At 45.5% G+C, this 20134-nt stretch overlaps 1 protein-coding gene across 2 annotated transcripts in view; it reads left to right on the top strand.

Annotated features, from left to right (window-relative positions):
• Positions 1 to 15043: 15043 nt before the first annotated feature.
• SLC41A3 (solute carrier family 41 member 3) overlaps positions 15044 to 20134 on the top strand; it is a 52518-nt gene continuing 47427 nt past the window's right edge. Inside the window, exon 1 of one of the 2 annotated variants that reach the window (XM_035106485.3) lies at positions 15044 to 15531. The gene's annotated coding sequence lies outside the window, so the exon portion shown is untranslated. Of the gene's footprint in view, positions 15532 to 19718; positions 19910 to 20134 lie in introns of those variants that run through there. The other variant, XM_035106486.3, reaches the window with a different exon arrangement.

The raw sequence follows: 20134 nt of genomic DNA, 5'->3' as shown, positions 1-20134 counted from the left end.
TATTTTATGCCTATTGGATTTCTAATAGTTGTGTTTTGCCTACAATTTTGTTTTGCACGCCACTTAGAGAGCTCTTTAGTTACATGATTTACAAAACAAGGAAATGTGATATATGCTAACTGATACGTTACATCAGTGCTATTTTTCCACATTCCAGAAATGTTTCCCATGTCAGGGATTCAAGGTGCTTTATCTCTAATAAAAAATTACTCCAGGAAAGCTGGCTGGTTTGTATGTTTGCTCCCTGTTAGAGGGAAACCGTAGAATGAGAATGGAAACAACCACTGGGTCTCTTTTTGCAATTGCATAGTAGAGGTAAGGAATAGATTGAGCAAGACCCCAAAATCACTCTTAGAGCTAGCATATTGGCAGGAAGGCGAACCATGTGATGATGTCACAATGTGCACTGTTTGCGTCAGAAGTATCAAAGATGAGATAGAGAAAAGAGGCACAGAGAAGACGATTACTATATCTTATGATATAACAAAATATAATCATATTTTTAAAGAGTAGTAGCTGGCTTAGGTTCAATTAGTTCATTTGGTTCAATTATTTCATTTGGTTCAATCTTCATTTTAACGTGAACCAGCCTAATTTGTCATTGCTGAAACAATAAGTAAACCAAAACACAGCTGTCTTTTACGATTTGTACCTCTGGAATGCACATTGCAGTTCCCCAACCAAAACAAAATGTGTACAAAAATTAGGAGAAATGTATAGATGCATATTTTATTTTTTAGTGACAATAAAATGCAAAAATGCACTACGTTAGAGGAAATTGCTTGCAAAAAATATGCAAATTAGGAAGAAATTGAATACAAAATGTGTCTATTAGGGAAAAAATGTGCACTAAAATGCTGGCACATATTTATGACGTTTTTAAAAATAAATCAGAAACTGATGATACATCATTGATTTGCATTGTGTATTCTTTGCATTGAAATTAATGGGGCAGAATATGTAATTTCACCACAGCGGGCATTGAGACAAATAGCATCAATTTTGGCAGAAAGTGAACTGTAGTGGAACAGAAACAGAGGTGCTTGTGATATGTGACAAATACAGGGTGGGGTGGAAAAATGATGCCTTCTTATATCCCAATCAGTATAAGAAAAATGGGGTGTTTGGGAGATTGGTGGAATCTGTTTTGTTGCGTTGATATTGACCTAAGCGAGAGAAGATTTAGGGGACGCGGGTGGCACTGTGGTCTAAACCACTGAGCCTAGGGGTGGCCGATCGGAAGGTCAGCGGTTAGAATTCCCACGACAGGGTGAGCTCCCGCTGCTCAGTCCCTGCTCCTGCCAACCTAGCAGTTCGAAAGCACCTCAAAATGCAAGTAGATAAATAGGTACCGCTACGGCGGGAAGGTAAATGGTGTTTCAGTGCACTGCTCTGGTTCGCCAGAAGCGGCTTAGTCATGCTGGCCACATGACCTGGAAGCTGTCTACGGACAAACGCCGGCTCCCTCGGTCTATAGAGCGAGATGAGCGTGCAACCCCAGAGTCGTCCGCGACGGGACTTAACGGTCAGGGGTACCTTTACCTTTTAAGAGAGGATTTGGGGAGCCGAGTGCCTGCATCTCCTTTGAGGCGAGCTTCTGAGAGTCCTGGTTTGGGTTTAATATCCAAATCTAACAGATATACTGGGCCCAAGTAAGATTTAAACCAGAGGCCTAGTGAATAGACTAGACGGTTCAATGACATTTCCATATTCCAAATTGCGGCCTTGTACAGTGTCATGGAACTTCTGTGTTCCAGATTGCTTCTGTTCCCAAGGAAAGAGAGCATAGCAATCTGCACAGCTGTGATAATTGCAGAATTTATCGTGACCAGCAGAATCCCCTGAAACTCATGGAGGATTTCTTGTTTGTTTTTAACAATTTTCAAGTTTCTAGCCCTCAATGGCAGGTTAAGAAAACCTTTAAATTCCAGATGTGGGCTTTTATGGCCAAACAACATACCTCTTTAAAAAAAATTCACACAAATATTGTCCTCAGAGCCAGCTTAATACATTAGAGATTTTCTTTATTTCTGAAATTCTAAATTACCCAGTTGTTCTATACTGGACTCATCCCGCCACCACTTTTTCATTAACAAGCTCTATAGGCAAGCTGGTCTGTTTGAAACAAACACAGTAGTAAGTCTTCTTTCACCCGCCACAATGAAGCCTGAGAGATACAAGCCCACATTTTTTATGAAGCGCCTTTTGCTGGAGGGGGCAGGGAAGCAACCACCAAGCATTCGCAGCAAACAAACAAACATAACTGCAAATGAATTATAAGTGCAATGGCGCACAATTATATATACCAGCCAAATGGAGAAGAAAATAGTTGCCTGGGGAGTGGGGAAGAAGAAGATTCTTTTGGAATTCTCACTTTGTGAGTCATTTAATGAAAACACTTTAATACTATTGCGCTCAAGGGAATAAACGGTCTAGATTTCATTCCTTTTAAGTAGGAGCCTTTTAATGTGTCAGGAAATGTTGGATGCCAACTTTATTCCTCTCGTTTGAAGGAAACAGATGCATTCCTAAATGTGTTTAGGTACTCAACATGTCAAAGTAAAATATACTATTAAAGACCAAACTAGAAACATATGAATAGTCTCCCAATCTTGTTTTATAACTGGGGGGAAAATGGGGAATGGACCCTGCCAGTTTAAGCAGGGTGGAGCTGTTAAACCCCTTCCTTTCCCACCAATTTTCCCGCATAAATTCACCCACCCCAAGTTGCTTTTCTCCTATGGTTGGGACAGGGAATTAATTTTGAGAAGACAGAGGCATCCATTGAAAGGCCCCTTTCTGCCATCTGCTCCTGATCGCAGCCTCTGAAGCTGTTTTGGGGGAACAATCACAACGAACCATCAGGAGACTGGTCACATGTCATCATGTTCACATGCATACCGGTAGCTGCCAAGTCTCCCGCTGAAAAATGCGGGATCAGCAGTGGCGCAGCACCGGAAGTCGCTTCTACGCATGTCCGGACATGCGTAGAAGCAACTTCCGGTGCCCAGACATGGGCAGAGCAGCACCCGAAATGGAGCCTCCCTGGCAGGTAGGAAATCTGGGGGATTTCCGAGATTTTTTTCTCTTTGGGATAACAGCGGGAAACGGATTAAAATCTGGGGGTTTCCCGCGAAAAACGGGAGACTTGGCAGCTATGTTCACATGTGCACTTTGGCCCCAGTGAATCTGAAAAATGGTGGAAAAGGAACTTCTTGCATTAGGAAGTTGCTGTGCCGTTGCCTGGTTTATTCATGGTGGATCAATCAAATAGGTATCTCCCTCTTCTTCCTACTCTCACACCTGATATCACACCTTGCGGACTTGACATGTTCGCTTCTCCTTATCCTCTTAAGTCTCAGATTACTGGGCGAGGTCCCTTCCTGCAAATTAGTTCTTTATTTCTATTTCACAAGGTTTATACACTTTGTAACTGATCAGAGCAGTTTACAAAAAGAATTTTAAAAAATCAGTTAAAAACGATTATTTAAAACATTCAAAATGTAATTAAAATAAGCATTGCAAATTGACATGTCTGGGCAGGCCTGCTTAAACAAAAATGTTTTTTTAGCGTGTGCCTGCCTGATGCCAGTAGGCATAGACTTCCAATGGGTGGGTGCAGCTTTCTTCATTAGGGGTGTGGAGAGATGTGAGCCTACCTAATCTGCATTTCCTGAAACAATATGGGAATGGAAACACAGCTATTCTTTGAAATTTGCACTTTTCTGAGCAAAGATTGCATATGAAAATGCCTATATTAGGGGGAACGTGCATGAAAATACATATACTGTATTGGGGGAAATGATATAAAAAAATGCACCCCTCCACCCCTGCTTTGCTCAAATTTCTGCCCTTATTTAAAACAACTCCTCCCCCCCCTTCAGCATCACTCCTTTCTCACTGTACTCAAACTTATTCCATTTCTCAGCTGCCTCGCGTGAAAGAGATGGAGCCCTCAAACATTCCACAGTAACTTCACTCAGCTTATTTCACTCCTGGTACCATGGGCCATCTTCAACGTGAAGTTCCATATTCAACATAGTAATTTAGAAGAGATACTTTATTAGCAAGCAAATACCCACATATGTACAACTTCCATCAACATCAATGTGATTGCTGTGTACTGTATGGCAATGGTTTGCAGTTGGTCAAATTTTAAAGGAATTGTCCTGGCCTTTGGTTGATACAATAAATCAGGCATCCCCAAACTTCGGCCCTCCAGATGTTTTGGACTACAATTCCCATCATCCCTGACCACTGGTCCTGTTAGCTAGGGATCATGGGAGTTGTAGGCCAAAACATCTGGAGGGCCGCAGTTTGGGGATGCCTGCAATAAATTATTTGATCATCGTCACCAAATGAACTTGAGTTTCTCTAACCGAACAGAGCTAACTACAAGCTCTGGACAATTCATTCAGGCAGACAGCAAGAAAGAGAACGTCAAGGTTTCTGAATATAAGCAGTTTGTTTGTGGAAAATAGGTCTATTACCTGCACTTAGTCTGAAGAAGTGTGCATGCACACGAAAGCTCATACCAAAATAAAAAACTTAGTTAGTTTTTAAGGTGCTGCTGGAAGGAATTTTTTTTATTTAGTAAAACTGTGTATCCCTGTTCAGAAGCAGGAGAATCATGTCGCTTTCCAAGCTTGTTTTGCAAGCTTGCCTGAAACACATAGCAGGCCATTGTTTAGATGGAGAATGCTGGAGCTGGTCTGATCAGGCAAGACTCTTCTTATGGTCTTCATTTTTTATATACATAGAGGGGGGGGGAATCTAAGCCTGGCTGATACAGAGGTGTGTGTGTGTGTGTGTGTGTGTGTGTGTAAATGCTGGCACCATAAAATGTCAGCTCTCGAAATGAAAATGTTCTCATGTTCTTTGGGACAGTTTCCTGGAAGTTCCTGTCAAGCTACAGGCACCCTTGCGCCTGTGCCCCTCCCTCGGTAAATACGAGCGGGCAAAGGCAGAGCATCTCAAACAGGGGTCATTGTTATGTGCGGAGAGCACCCTGTTCCTTAAGCACTTGGTTTCCAAGTAAACAAGCTGGGGAGGTAACTTTGCAAAAGAGGCTGATTCATTAGCGGCAAGGCAAACCAATGGGCTGGAGGGCTGCCCAAAGGCCTGGAGGGATTTGCGTAGCTCGTTGAGCTGCATGCTTTTCACTTCTTTGAACAGAGGGAGCTGTGTGACAAACACAATCTTGAACTGTACCAGAGTCATATGCTTTCTGGGCACATTGCTTATCTCATGGGTTTGCTGGGCTTCTTTTTTCCCCCCTTCCCTTCCCCTTTCTGTTTATTTGTATTACTGTTGTTATTACTGGCAAGCCGCCTTCGGTGTTCAGCGAGACATCTGCATTTCTTATGGCCTTCATAGTAACAATAAACTGGGAATGTAAATCACCTCATTAGCAAGAGCCCTTTAAAAAACAGAAGAAGTTCTCAGAAGAGTTAAACAAAAAAAACACAGGGGGAAGAAAATAGACCCAGATACATACCGCACGATCCCAATGCAATTTTCACTTTGTTTTCTTATTTTCACACAGCACTGTCTATTTGCAGGACTTCCCATGAGATCAGGGAGTTTGGGGTTTTCCTGTTTTGCCTCTCTGAAAACTCTGCGAGCAAGTGAGCATCAAGAAATAGCACCGGGGGCTTGTTCTAGAACCACCAGGCACATTTGCGGGCTGGAGCCCCCCATGAATGAGAAGGAGAGAAACCTGCAAAGAGGGTTAACGGGTGGCAGGGCTCTGAAAGCAGGTCCACTGCTGCTGGAGGAAGACAACCAATGGGCGAGGACTGGGGCTGGGCCACTCATGAGGCAGACTGAAGCAGCTGCCTCAGATGGTGGAATTCCAATGGGGCAGTGCCCCCATAGATGCCCCATCTGCCCCCCCCCCCACCACTGGAGAAGCAAGGCAAAATGGCAGTGGGTTCCAGCAAGATTTTGCAAGAACTCTGCAAAATCTCCCAGAGCTCTTGAGAGCTCTTGAGGGGCTCCGCCCAATATCTCGCCACTGTCCCTGCCACTTCTCATTTTGCCATTTTGCCTCAGTCAGTGAAATGGGATGGGCCACCACTGGTGAGGACCGTTCTTTCCCATGAGCACTCTGTCTTCCCTTCTGAGGGGGCAATCTGCAGCTGGAGCAGCTGGAGGATGTGGCTGCTCAGCTCTATCCTTCTGGTCGTTGCCTAGAACAATAGATTTGAGACCCTCTTGTGCACATACTGTAAAGCAGGGGTGGAGAACCTGTGTTGCTTTTAGGTGCTCTTGGAATTCAACTTCTATCCGCCCCAGCCAGCAGAACCAGGGCTATATCTGGAGGACTGCAGGTCCCCCACCCCTGCTTGTGAGTGTAAAAAACAACAACACACTTATATAATTTATAAGCATTATATAAGGTTGTGTTCAATTCATACAAATCACATTGACCGCCTTCACGCTTCACGAATCAAGATTACATTGTTCCCCTTCATCATTGTTGTTTTGTTCATTTTGTTTTTCTTCCTTTGTACTGTTTGGTGAGGAGAGTTGACGTGTGAAAGCAGCAGCAGCAGCAGAAAAGACTTCTGCAGACTTTCTTAGAAGCCACCATCACTCTCTCTCTCTCTCTCTCGCTAACACATACATACACAATGTCAACTGTCCTAGCTGTTTTATCATTCCAGGGCACTCTGGGGAAGGAGTGGAAGAAGCTGCTGAGAGGGGAAAAGGTAGAGAAAGGGGAGGGATAAGGGAAGAGGCATGGATACAGGGAAATGACAGGCACCTGCTGAAGCAGGTAGGCCACTTCCGCCATTCCTCCTCCCTTGAAGGCAGTGGGCGCAAGTCTCCTTGGCTTCAACAACTTTAGCCTTATCCAGTTGGGTGCGCTTCGATTTTCATAACCTTCAACTGTTGGCCATGCAGACTGGGATGGATGGGAACTGGAGCCAATGGGGAAAGAACTGAAAATTAATAGATGCAGGTTGGTGGGGCGGGTGAGTGGGTGGGATCATGCAATGCCCCTCTGTAAGTAAATGATACAGCTGAACCATGACTTAGCGCAGCTCCCTTATGAGGAAAGCTTGCCACATTTGGGGCTTTTTAATTTAAAGAAGAAGGGAACAAGAGGAGGCATGATTGAAGTGTATGAATGTATGCATGGCATAGAGCAGGCATGTTCAAAGTCCGTTTCGGGGGCCTAATCCAGCCCTCTGGTCGATTTAATCTGGCCCCCGAGGAAGTTTATTTCCTGGGGAAATGCATGTTCACTTCATCAAATCTGGCCCTCTTTGAAAAAAGTTTGAGCACCCCTGGCATAGAGGAAGTGAATAGAGAAAACGTTCGCCCCCTCTCTCATAACACTAGAATGACAGCTGGCTGTCACATAGCTAACACAGCAGGCGCATAGCTAAACACAGCAGGAAGTGATGGCCTGAAATTTGAATCATTATGAGGATTAAACAAATTCAAGGCTTCCCACAGGCATTCGGTTGTCCACCGTAAGAGCAGGATTCTGAACCAGATGAGCCACTGGCCTGATCCAACGGGCTCTTCTTCTGTCCTTGGTCATCCCAACCCACCAAGGGTACAGTCAGTATATGAAAGTATTGAACTCAGATATGTGAAGGAATGAAGCAAATGCACACCAAGAATGTGGCAGAGGCTTAGGTAAGCAATTCACCCAGCATCTCCCAGTAAATTGAAAGGGAACTGCACAGGAAATACTTCCTGGTGGGTTTTTAACTTCTTACGTGGGACTCAACTACATTGTTGCATGTGCAGAATGAGGGCTGCTGCAGCAACAGGACCTCATCTCTCTTCCCTCATCTTCCATTGCAACCCCTAAATCTGCTCTGAAGGGTTGGGGGAAAACACAGAACAGGTTTGGGGTGTACAGAGGGGAGGAGAGAGGGGAAGTTCCATGGAGCAAGCAGACCTCAGTCTCCACCCCACATTTATAAGGCAGAGATGGGGAGCCTGTGGCCCTCCAGGTGTTGCTGGATTACAGCTCCCATCATCCCTGGCCATGGACTATGCTGGTTGGGGCTGATGGGAGTTGGAGTCCAACAATCCTTGAAGGCCCACAGGCTCCCCATCCCTTCTGAGTCCAGACATTCCGGGCAGTTTGCTGGGCTTCCCTTCCCTTTACGGCCGGCTTTCATGAGCTTCTGCTGCCACCTACAGCTAGAATGGGGCTCTCTGCATCTCTTGGAACCGCTACTGCTGGTTGAACATCAGTGAATAAAATAACGGCATTTTAAAGCAAGGACATGCGGAAAAAATCTGGTGCTTTGGGGATACATTTGGTACGCATTGTGGCATTGGATGAAATTCGTGCTGCTCATTAAAATAAATTACTCCATGATGTTACTGTTTCTCAAAACACCAGGTGCTGCCCTTTGGGGATTTAAAAAGAGTTTCTGGAGAAGCTCCGGTGTCACAGAGAATTGTCCCAATCGAGGTATGAGAGGAATTATCAGCTTCTCTCTAGGGAGTTGGGAGCTTCTGCTAGAGCCCTCTCCACTGTCTATCCCCATGGAGTCAGTACAAAATTCCAGCGCCCCTCCTTCCAAAAATAACAATATGTGGCTGGCCCGCGTAACTCCTTGTCCTTGACAAAGGCACCCAGCAACCCATTACCACCTGAATTTCCTGAACCCAGACTTCAGGGTCCTCTTCCTCTGACATGTCCTGCCATTCTCACCCCTTCCCAGCTTGTACTCTGGGGGGGGGGCATGACAAGGAGGGAACCTCAGTAGGGACAGATCCAGCCTTCCAGCCTTCTCTATCTGGCTCCTCCCAGGCTGCGACTCTCTCCAGCCCTGCTCCATACTCTCCTCAGGTGTTTTGCCTGCCTAGAATGTGTCCTCAAACTGTGAATTTGTTTTCTCCTTGCCTGGACAGACAATGGAGGATGTTTGTGAGGGAGGGGGTGTGAACCTCTGGCTTCTACAGACAATGAGTCACACCCATTGTTCTGCCAACTTTTGCCTCTGGCCCCACCCACTTCTCCTCTGGCCCTGCCCACCACTGACATGTGGCGCCTGGATGGTTCTCCATGAGGGAATGTGGTCTTTGTGTCTGAAAAGGTTCCCCACAGGGCCGTCCCTAGGCCTGGGCTGGGTGGCGCAAGGGGCCAGGGCGCCTGGCCATCAGGGGCACAGAAGGGGCGCCAAATGCTGGTGTCTGCCTCCGCACGTGGTATCAGGCAGCTCTCCAGAGGCGCGCAGGGAGCGCTGGCCTGGGGCCGCCTGAACAGCTGAGAGGTGCAGTGCGGCGGCCCCAGGCCAGCGCTCCCCGCGCGCCTCTGGAACTTTGCGCGGGGAGTGGGAGCCTGGGGCCGCCTCCTCGGCGCATCTCAGTTTTTGAGCGGCTTCAGGCCGCTCTCCGGAGGCACGTGGGGAGCGCGAGCCTGGGGCCGCCTTGCCGCGGCTCCCAGCTCCCTGCGCGCCCCTCCTGCCTGCCTCACTCACGGGGGGCGTCGGAGGGATCTTGGCACCAGGGCGCCAGATATGGTTCAGACGGCCCTGGTTCCCCATTCAAGGACCTCTCAGAGGATGGACAAGTTCATTCTATAGGCTGGATGGTGCCTGCAAGTGGCCGAACTCATCTTTGTGTCCCACAGTGGAGTATCCTAGTTCTGGGGATCTCATCCAGTCCCTGCAGATGAACAGTCACCATAAGGAAGTGACAAGAGGAGGTGCATACTCCCCAAAATGGTTTGTGTTACCCAAAACGTGGAAAATATCTTATCCATTACTTGTTTCCAGAATCAAGTTCCCAGGATCTCAAACTGATCCCATGTGTCTAGTTACAGGTAGGTAGCCGTGTTGGTCTGAGTCGAAACAAAATAAAAAAATTCCTTCCAGTAGCACCTTAGAGACCAACTAAGTTTGTCATAGGTATGAGCTTTCGTGTGCATGCACACTTCTTCAGATACACTGAAACAGAAGTCACCAGACCCTTATATATAGTGAGAGGGTGGGGAGGGGCACTCAGAAGGGTGGTGGGAATGGGTGATTGGCTGATAGGTGTGGTAAACCTGTTGATGACTGTTAACGACTGCAATTGGTCCTACAGGAAAAAGCAAGGGGTGAGATGGCTAAAGATAGCTTTATCATGTATAATGAGATAAGAATCCAATATCTTTATTCAGACCAGGTCTCTCCATGATTTTAACAAACTTAAAAGCTCACACCAAGTATTACAATGTCCACGTTATTGTTGTTGTTAAGAAAACCCTGAACCAAACGGAGTCTGACTTGCTTGGTGCAGTTAGAAAGGATAACCTCCTCTCAGGACACTCGCTGGTTCCTTTTATAGGCCTCTTGACTCCTCAGTGATTCACATAGTTTTTAACACTTTCTGCTCATGCAAGAAGGCATGTGATGGTGAGCTCAATCAGGGCAAGGCCTCCCTGGCCTAAAAAAAAAAAGGCTGATGGGAAAATGCCTCTGAAAGAGATACGTTTTCTTCAGTAAGATACCCGATTGCGTGTCAAGCCCTGTCCGCACAAAATGGAATCTGCTGCCTCTTGGATTCTTTCCTGTTCATGAAGGGGGATCCCTTACACTGCATTATGTGGGGAGAGGGAAACAGGATAAAGTGAGACCGATGGGTCCAGCGTGCTCTTCATCACCATGGAAAAGGTTGGCCAAGCAGAAGCACCCGATGTCCAAGAAATAGCATATTGGAGAAGAGCACAATTACAGCACACTGGATTAGCACCTACAAACAAACAAACAAACAGCATGAAGTAGCAGATAGTTCTAATTAATTTGAACATGCTCTGTCCCAGCTCTTGCTTGGTTTTTTTTTTTTGCAGGGCTTTAAAAAATAAATAAAAATAAAATAAAATAAAATAGTGTGCCCTAGAGCTGATAGAATCTGTCTGTTTTGGTTTCTCTCGGTTTCTCACCTTTCTAATCTTAAATCCAGTTTTCCACGTTTCAACATCAGATTGTGATTTTTTTAAGTCCTAGTGAAAATAAATCAGCGTTGTTGTGCGAATTTCTTCTAAATATGCACATATTTGTTTGCCATTCTGCCTAACATATATATCCTTGCAAAACAGTGTTCCCTAATTTAATGTGGTTTTGTATGCCAGTTTCCCTAAGACACAGATTTATATGCACATTATACTGTGGTGTGTGCATTCGTGTGCGCATCAGTTGACTGGAGAACTGCATCACAAAATCCAGGGAAGTACAAATTTCAAAGAATGGCAGTGCTTTATTTTATGTACTGTTTGGGGAGCTGCAAATTAGGTGAGGTCACTTTTAAATGTGAACCGAATCAAATCTGTCCCTCTCCCCCATAGCTGCCAAGTCTCCCGTTTTCCCTGGGAAATCCCAGTTTTTCCAGCTGTTCCTAGCTGAAAAAACTGATTTTTTTGTTTTTCCCTGGTTTATTCTGGCACGGCGGCCATTTTGGAACTGGGCGGAGCATGCTCAGAAGTGACTTTTGATGCTGCTCTGCCCAGTTCCAAAATGGCTGCAGTGCGACTTCTGGCGCGACGGCCATTTTGGAACTGGGCAAAGCAGCATCAAAAGTCACTTCTGAGCATGCTCCGCCCAGTTCCAAAATGGTGGCAGCGCTACTTCCGGTCTGCTATTTCCGGCCCGGTCCCTTATTTCTCTGACAGCAACTTGGCAGGTATGCTCCCCCCTGGTCCTTAGGGTGTCCATATTGGCTGGCAGGTCTATGGGACTGAAGTTTCTGTGCACTAATGGGGCACCTCTACAGTTGTTTCACGGTGTTTACAATGAGCCACAGCACACACATCTTCACAGACACAGCACCCATCCTATTTATGAGCAGCCGTGCTTGCTCTTGGTAGGCAGATCCTTGACAGCTGAGAGACCAAAGAAACATGTGCCCCTCATTGTGGTAGTGATGTGACCGAGGGACAATTGCAAGGGAGTAGATGTGTCCCTAGCATGGGAAATAGCTCTGTGGGAGGGCTGCAGAGGAGCATATGCAAGCAAAAGTGTCACTCAGGGAGAAAGAACACAAGGGTCTAGATTCATGATGGCCAACATCTTTGGCCTTAATATGGAAGTTGGATGTAGTCCATACACCACCAGCTAGCCACACAATCATCAGATTTTATTGTGAAAGGTGAATTTGGAAGCCACCCAGTTCAACCCCTGCTCAATAAAAGTACAGTATGTACGGTATCATAGACAGCTGGCTGTTCAGCCCCTGCTTGCTTAAATACATTCAAAGAATGAGAGCTCAACACTTCTTGTGATGTTCCACTGTCAAAACAGCTCTGACTATTAGGAGATTTCTCCTAAAGTTAAGTCAAAATTTGTTTCCTTGGCATTTTCACTCTATAGTTCTAATTCTGCCTGTTGGAGCAACAGAGAGGAAGTCTTCTCCATCTGCTAGGTGACAGCCTGTCAGATATGTGAAGGCAGCTTGACCTTGCTTCCAGGGTAAACATTCATAGTTCTTTCAACCGTTCCTCTTAGAACTTGATTTCCAAAGCCTCTCACCAACCTGGCCACCCTCCCCTGGACACATTTGATTGTCCACACTGTTCTTTACATGTGGTGCCAAGAGCTGGGCACATTACTCCAGATGTGGTCTAACCATCACTGGCATAAAAACCGCATTTGCACAAAAGCATCAAAACACACCTCTTCCAAACCATCCATGAATTTAACTAGGTGTGAGCCAAATATTTTTCCAACACTTGTCAACATTGAAAAGCATCCCTCTTTTTCGTGATTTTTCATGATGCCCACATTATTTTTTAACCTGTTATTTTGCATTGATCTCTCTTGTTTCTCTCAATTGTTGTCTCATAATAATAATAATAATAATAATAATAATAATAATAATAATAATAATAATGTATTTATTATTTATACCCCAGCCACTCTGGGCGGCTTCCAACAGAAAAATAAAACACAGTAATCTATTAAACATTAAAAGCTTCCCTTCCTAACCTTGACTGGTTATGTAATGTTGCAATGTTATTCTGTTGACTACATGTTCCTTGATTAGCTGAGATCACCCACATCCTTAATTTAATCCAATCTGAGGCCAAAGTATTTCAGACCAAAGTATTATAAACTACCAAAAGCATCCAGCCGGCCAATGTGAGAACAGGATACTTGACCAGATGGGTCACTGTTCTGATCCAGCAGGCTGCTATTTTGTTCTTATGTTCAATTTTGTCTTTTCATTCCTGTGCCTACATGCATATGCACTGCACATTTGGCGCATTGTACGAACCAGCTAATTAGTCATTGTGACAGTAACATAAATATGAAAACAGTACATAAGTTGTTTCTATAAAGCCAGATTGTGAAAGAGCAACCTTATTCATCTGTGGTAGCATGTTTACAAAAACTGTTGTTGGAGCCTTGGAAATGAAGTAAATATTTTTGTATGATACTGGGACGGAGCAGTTAAATAATTTTAGATGCCGGATGAGTGTTCGGACCCCTGGGCTCTCACTTGTGGGATGCCTCAGGGTTCTGTCCTCTCCCCCATGCTTTTTAACATCTACATGCAGCCGCTGGGAGAAATCATCAGGGGGTTTGGGCTGGGTGTTCATCAGTATGCGGACGATACCCAGCTCTACCGCTCTTTCAAATCAGAACCAGTGAAGGCAGTGAAGGTCCTGTGTGAGTGCCTGGAGGCGCTTGGAGGATGGATGGCGGCTAACAGATTGAGGTTGAATCCTGACAAGACAGAAGTACTGTTTGTGGGGGACAGGAGGCGGGCAGGTGTGGAGGACTCTCTGGTCCTGAATGGGGTAACTGTGCACCTGAAGGACCAGGTGCGCAGCCTGGGAGTCTTTTTGGACTCACAGCTGTCCATGGAGGCACAGGTCAATTCTGTGTCCAGGGCAGCTGTCTATCAGCTCCATCTGGTATGCAGGCTGAGACCCTACCTGCCTGCAGACTGTCTTGCCAGAGTGGTGCATGCTCTAGTTATCTCCCACTTGGACTACTGCAATGCGCTCTACATGGGGCTACCTTTGAAGGTGACCCGGAAACTACAACTAATCCAGAATGAGGCAGCTAGACTGGTGACTGGGAGCGGCCGCCGAGACCACATAACATTGGTCTTGAAAGATCTACATTGGCTCCCAGTACGTTTCCGAGCACAATTCAAAGTGTTGGTGCTGACCTTTAAAGCCCTAAATGGCCTCGGTCCAGTATACCTGAAGGAGCGTCTCCACCCCCCACCGTTCTGCCCGGACACTGAGGTCCAGTACTGAGGGCCTTCTGGCGGTTCCCTTGTTGCGAGAAGCCAAGTTGCATCAGATGTCAAAGAGAAAAACAGCTACCAGACTTTTAAAAGACATCTGAAGGCAGCCCTGTTTAGGGAGGCTTTTAATGTTTAATAGATTATTTTATTTCATTTTTCTGTTGGAAGCCGCCCAGAGTAGCTGGGCAAACCCAGCCAGATGGGCGGGGTATAAATTATTATTATTATTATTATTATTATTATTATTATTATTATTAATAATTTTTCTTACTTTATATGGTCTTGCGGAGGGACCTCTCTTTAAATGATAATATGCCCCAAAGTTTGACCTTGAATAAATCACTGAGCCTGAGCCAGGCCTCAACTGCTCCATACATTTAAAACAGTGTCATATCACTTTAAACAGCCATGGCTTCCACCAAAGAATTATTGGAAATGTAGTTTGTTACGGTGCCGAGAGTTGTAAAGAGAGACTCTCCCTCACTGGAGCTCTTCAAGCAGAGAGGCTGAGCAGCCATCTCTTGGGAATGTTCTAGTTCTGGAATGTTCACCTTCAAAAGTAGCCCCACGTAGAGCACATTGCAGTAGTCCAGCTGCCCTGGACACAGAGGAGGTTGACAAGCAGTGCCCCCACTGCTACTCACCTGCAAGGCCCTCTCCAACCCTTATGATTTTATGACTAGTAATACATCATTGTTAACTGAGGACCCATCAAGTTACTGTACTTACATAGTTAGCTATGGGTCTCAAGTTTGTCCGCCCCCACCCCTCCCGGCCCCGCATTTCTCAAGGCACTTCTCATTTGCTTTTTGAAGCTCAGTTGAAAACTGATAGCATAAGTCATAACCATCTTGGCGAGGCCACTATTTTTAACAAAGCCAACATGCTCCTCTCTCCCATCTAACCCTGCTCTCATAATAACTCACGAAAGCAAGGTGGAGCAACACACAACCACTGTGGTCCAGCGATTCCTCTGATGGAAAAAAATAAAGCTTTCCTTGCCGCAGATGACGCAGCATGGAGCACCACTTGTGAAGATGCGAAGATACACAATTTTGCCCAGCGAGCTGAAATTTAAGCCTGGTTTCAAAACGACACCCTGAAACGATGCACAGCTCTGGGACACAGCAGCTGCAGGGTTCAGTTACTGCCACTTGCAAAATCTTGCAACTCTTTTGTAGCTGTGGAGTTGAAGCCTTAGCCTTACAGGACCATGTGAAGCACCGTTTCTGGCATTAAGAAGCTTCTTGCCTAACCACCTCATTTCCTGAACTGAGCTTCGGTGGAACAGGCAGTTGTTCCAGCTGTGACCTGGAGGTAAGGGTTCTAAATCCTGAAAACTTTAAAGAACATAAAGAGCATGGTTCCAATCAATTTAACATGAGAATGGCTGACAGAATGTTCCTCTTTCTTAGCTGTTGTGATTAGTAATTTTAATGCCAAACAGGCAATAATAAAAGGGGATAAGTATATGCAAATGAGTTAGTACCAGATAGACCAATCATTTCCCTTTCTTGTGCAAACGATGCATGTGTTTACTGGTTCTAAATACCATTTCCCGTTCACTCAGACCACTGCAAAAGTTCTTGTTACAGGTAGGTAGCCGTGTTGGTCTGACGTAGTCAAAACAAAATAAAAAAATTCCTTCCAGCAGCACCTTAAAGACCAACTAAGTTTTTTTTTTTTGGTATGAGCTTTCGTGTGCATGCAATCTGAAGAAGTGTGCATGCACACGAAAGCTCATACCAAAATAAAAAACTTAGTTGGTCTTTAAGGTGCTGGCTGGAAGGAACTTTTTTATTTTGTTTCAACTACTGCAAAAGGTTTTCCTTGTGTACAAATGCAACAAGGTTTAGAATTCGGGGTTTTGAAATACAGTAGCTATTACATAGATCCTATTTAGACCATATTCTAGGGCCAAATAGATCCAAATGTTTCTTTGAGAATACTTTCTAGGTAGCACAATTGTAATTTATGAAATATTATATCATCTTTTTAACATGCTTCCAATATATGCCATACTAGGATTTCAATAACAACCAACATTACTATTAAATACGATACTCTCACCGGAAGGGGGGAAATGCACAAAGCAAAGCTGTTAAGGTGAAATTATAATAATTCCTGGTGTGGTCCGTCTGCTTTACTAAGGAGTTAAGACACAGAATTGCATCTCCTTTCAATACAGCACAGAGTTATATTTTCCTGTCAGTTCCTTGGCCACATACAGCAATCTCTTCCTCTCATTCTCGCTATCCCGGGCAGGCGGCAAAAGTTTGTTAAAGTTCCTTTTATAACCTGCTATACGTGACTGGTGGACTGCATTTAGTCAGATGGGTCACAGGCTCACAGTCAGCATTCAGTAGCCTTGGGCAGCTGCCAGAGCCTCAAAATCCCACAAGGGCCGCACAGCATTGATGCTGCTCTTGAGCATATTATGCCGGATGGCAGATAGCTAGGCTGAGAGCTGCCATTTTAAATTTCCCAGGGCACTGTGGGAAATAAAAATGGTGGCTTGTAGCCACTCGTGACTGCTGGGCTCCAATGCAGAATGGGACAGTTAGGGCTATTTCCCAAATGCCCCTTTGAACTTGCTTTTTTGCTGTACCATCTTTAATAAGCGTTTGTGCGTGTGTTTTAAATCCTATGAAATAAAACAGCAGCAAAAAAGTTGATTCTATGGTGCTGGGGTGACAATGTTTGCTGACTCTCTGCCTTGGAAGGGAAGACCTACAATCAATTAAAAGAGGCACAGAGAAAGCAGCACACACACTGCTGTAGAAAATAAACGGGCCACCAGGCAATACCCAGTATTTATAATGGCTCATTAAAAACAAAAGTTACAGGACAGCACACATTATTAATGAAGTGGGAATTAAGTGTGTGGTCATTTTTTTTTTAAACCCACCTATCCTTTCAGACTTTCCTCTTGGTACATTTCCTTTTTTCTTCCTTTTTTTAAAAAAAGCCTTTAAACCTTGTGCTAGCACATATGGAACACAATGTTAATGATGCAGAAGAGACCATTTTTCACTGTTTCAGACTTTTACATCCATTACTCTCCTGTTTATTAAGCCCATGAGGTTCACAGTACAGAATTTATTTGGAAATCCCACTCCCCTACAACTTTAAGCCAAAGGCATTAGGAAATAAACGGACAAAATAATATGTAATAAAAAAAACAGGAAATGTTATTGGTTTTTTTTTTAAAAAAACTGTATATCATTTCAGCAAAGACAAACCACAAGCCAATGCTGTTGCCAGGATTTTAAACTTTTTATTTATTTAATTTTCCTTTGCAGAACATACATTTGCAATGCAAGCAATAAATCTTGTACGTATCTGGCAGATCGTTCTGTGTGGACTACCAACCAGTATTTCAAAATCTCGATGTATTATAAAGGTAGCTCCCAACTGTGTGCTATTCAATTTAGCAGAAACACACAAATACTATGGGTTTGCCCAGAAGTACCTGTAAACATCTGAGGTGGTGTTCTGCGAACGAAGGCAAATCATTTGGGGAAATTTCTACACAAATCTAATTTATTTTTCTTTATAAAGGTGCATTTGTAGAACACTGCCTCAGATAAACGATTAAGGTGGTGTACGGGAGGGGGGGGAGGAAGCGGCTGCAAAAAAGCACAATATACCATAAAACAATGCAAAATAATTATAAAAAATGAAATTCCTTCCAGCAGCACCTTAGAGACCAACTAAGTTTGTCATTGGTATGAGCTTTTGTGTGCATGCACACTTCAGAATAATAATAATAATAATAACTGAAACAGAATAATAATAATAATTTATTATTTATACCAGATGCTTATATATAGTGAGAGGGTGGGGAAGGGTATTACTCCCTCCTTGTGGTGGGAGTGGGTGATTGACTGCCTGATAGCTGTTGACGACTGTTAACGACTGCAATTGGTCTTACAGGAAAAAGCAAGGGGCGAGATGGCTAAAGATAGCTTTGTCGTGTATAATGAGTTAATAATCCAATGTCTTTATTCAGACCTGGTCTCTCCATGGTTTTAAGCTTGGTAATAAGTTGCAGTTCAGCAACTTCTCTTTCCAGTCTATTTCTGATATTCTTTTGTAATAAGACAGCTGACTCTCTCTTCTTGAAAATGCCTGTTGGCATTAAAATATATCCAAGAGAGACTTGGAAGTTAGCAGCAAGGATGCCTGAATCTTTGCTGGACAAGCGTTCCACAGCATGGTCTGGTAGGATATGGGAAGCCAGTGCAGATGTTTAGCAAAGATGTCACTCGCTGTTGCTAATCTACCCCTATTGGCACTTTAGCGGCTGCATTCTGCACTAGCTAGTGCAAATAGACAGGGCCCAAGGGCAGCCCCGCACAGAACACATTCCAGATATCCAGTCTTAAGGCTAGCAAACCATGGTTGGAATAGTGGTCAGGCTGTCTAGATACAGCTGTATCGGTGGCACCAGATGAAGCTGGTAAAAGACACTCCTTTCAATAGCTCTGAGGTGGGTGCAAGCGTCTTTGCTCATATTAAGAAGGCCGTTGCAGAGCACAAATAACCTATTTTCTCAGCATCAACGCTGAAACACATGCTGAAACACGTAATCCCTTCACTACATGTCACAACAGGTGGTGCTGTGGTCTAAATCACTGAGCCCCTTGGGCTTGCCGATCAGGTCAGCGGTTCGAATCCCCACGACGGAGTGAGCTCCCGTTGCTCTGTCCCAGCTCCTGCCAACCTAGCAGTTTGAAAGCACACCAGTGCAAGTAAATAAATAGGTACCGCTGCGGTGGGAAGATAAGACGGTGTTTCCATGCGCTCTGGCTTTCGTCATGGTGTTCTGTTGCGCCAGAAGCAGTTTAGTCATGCTGGCCACAGGGCAGTCTCGAGCAAATCGGCCGCCCTGGCGCTGAGGGGTGGAGATCGCTCCGGCGCCCCCGCCCTCGTAGGGCGCAGCATGGTGGCGCCCTGCCTACCGGCCCGGCGCCCCGCACCACCGGGGGTCTTCCTAGAGCCGGCCCTGGCTGGCCACATGACCCAGAAAGCTATCTGTGGACAAATGCTGGTAAAGAAGTTGAGCGTCGCAACCCCAGTTGCCTTTGACTGGACTTAACCGTCCAGGGGTCCTTTACTTTTACCTTTTTTTACATGTCCATTGACTGGCAGCGCCCACCATTTCTACTTGTCATTGTCTAGCTGGACACTGGCATTCTGCACTGCCAATAGGATTAGGCGAGGCAGTAACGTCCCCTTGAGCATGTGCAGAGTGCTCCAAGCAACTAGGGGGGGCGAAATAAGCCTCCCCAGACAACCCTGGAAACCGACACCCCCTCTCTCTTTTAAAACACTCCAGCATATAAAACCCGCTGTGCTGCGAGCAGAGGTGCGTTGGCAACCAGGGCTGGTGGCTGCAGCCCAGGGCGAGAGTCCAGAGGCGGCATGTGCTCAAGGGGCGGCACTCTCCGCCCGTGGCCGCGCGTCCCTCCGAGCGGGCCCGCCCCTCGCCTTCGCTGCGCGGGCTTTCCGCTTCCCCCTTCCGCGGGCCGCTTCCTTTTCCGCCGCGGAGCCGCCTGGCCAAAGCTCCGCTGCCTCCCAGTTAGGGTGGAGCGGCGCGCCCTACTTCGCATGCGCTCCCGATGCGCGCGATGCCCCTGTCGGATCCCAGGGGGCGATAGACTCCGGCGGGGAAGGACAAAGGCGGCCGCCGGTAAGTTGCTGGCGAGGGGCGTGACTCTCCGCGCCTTATATGGAGGGAGCGTTGCTTTATATACCTTTGCTTTCTCGCATCTTTTCAACACGCTGCACGCCCTTAATTAAATAAAATAAAATCGTAGTGAGTGAGTTGGAATCTGTCTGTCTCGGGGAAACAATTGTTTACCAGATCGTAGGATTTGGAATGGTGTTCCCCCGCCCCCAATGTATTACAATCTAG

This window comes from Zootoca vivipara, chromosome 2 (genome assembly GCF_965207765.1).
Source record: "Zootoca vivipara chromosome 2, rZooViv2.hap1.1, whole genome shotgun sequence".
Lineage (NCBI taxonomy): Eukaryota > Metazoa > Chordata > Lepidosauria > Squamata > Lacertidae > Zootoca > Zootoca vivipara.
Note: the sequence above shows the minus strand (reverse complement) of the source record. Positions and strands in the feature narration are given on the sequence as shown.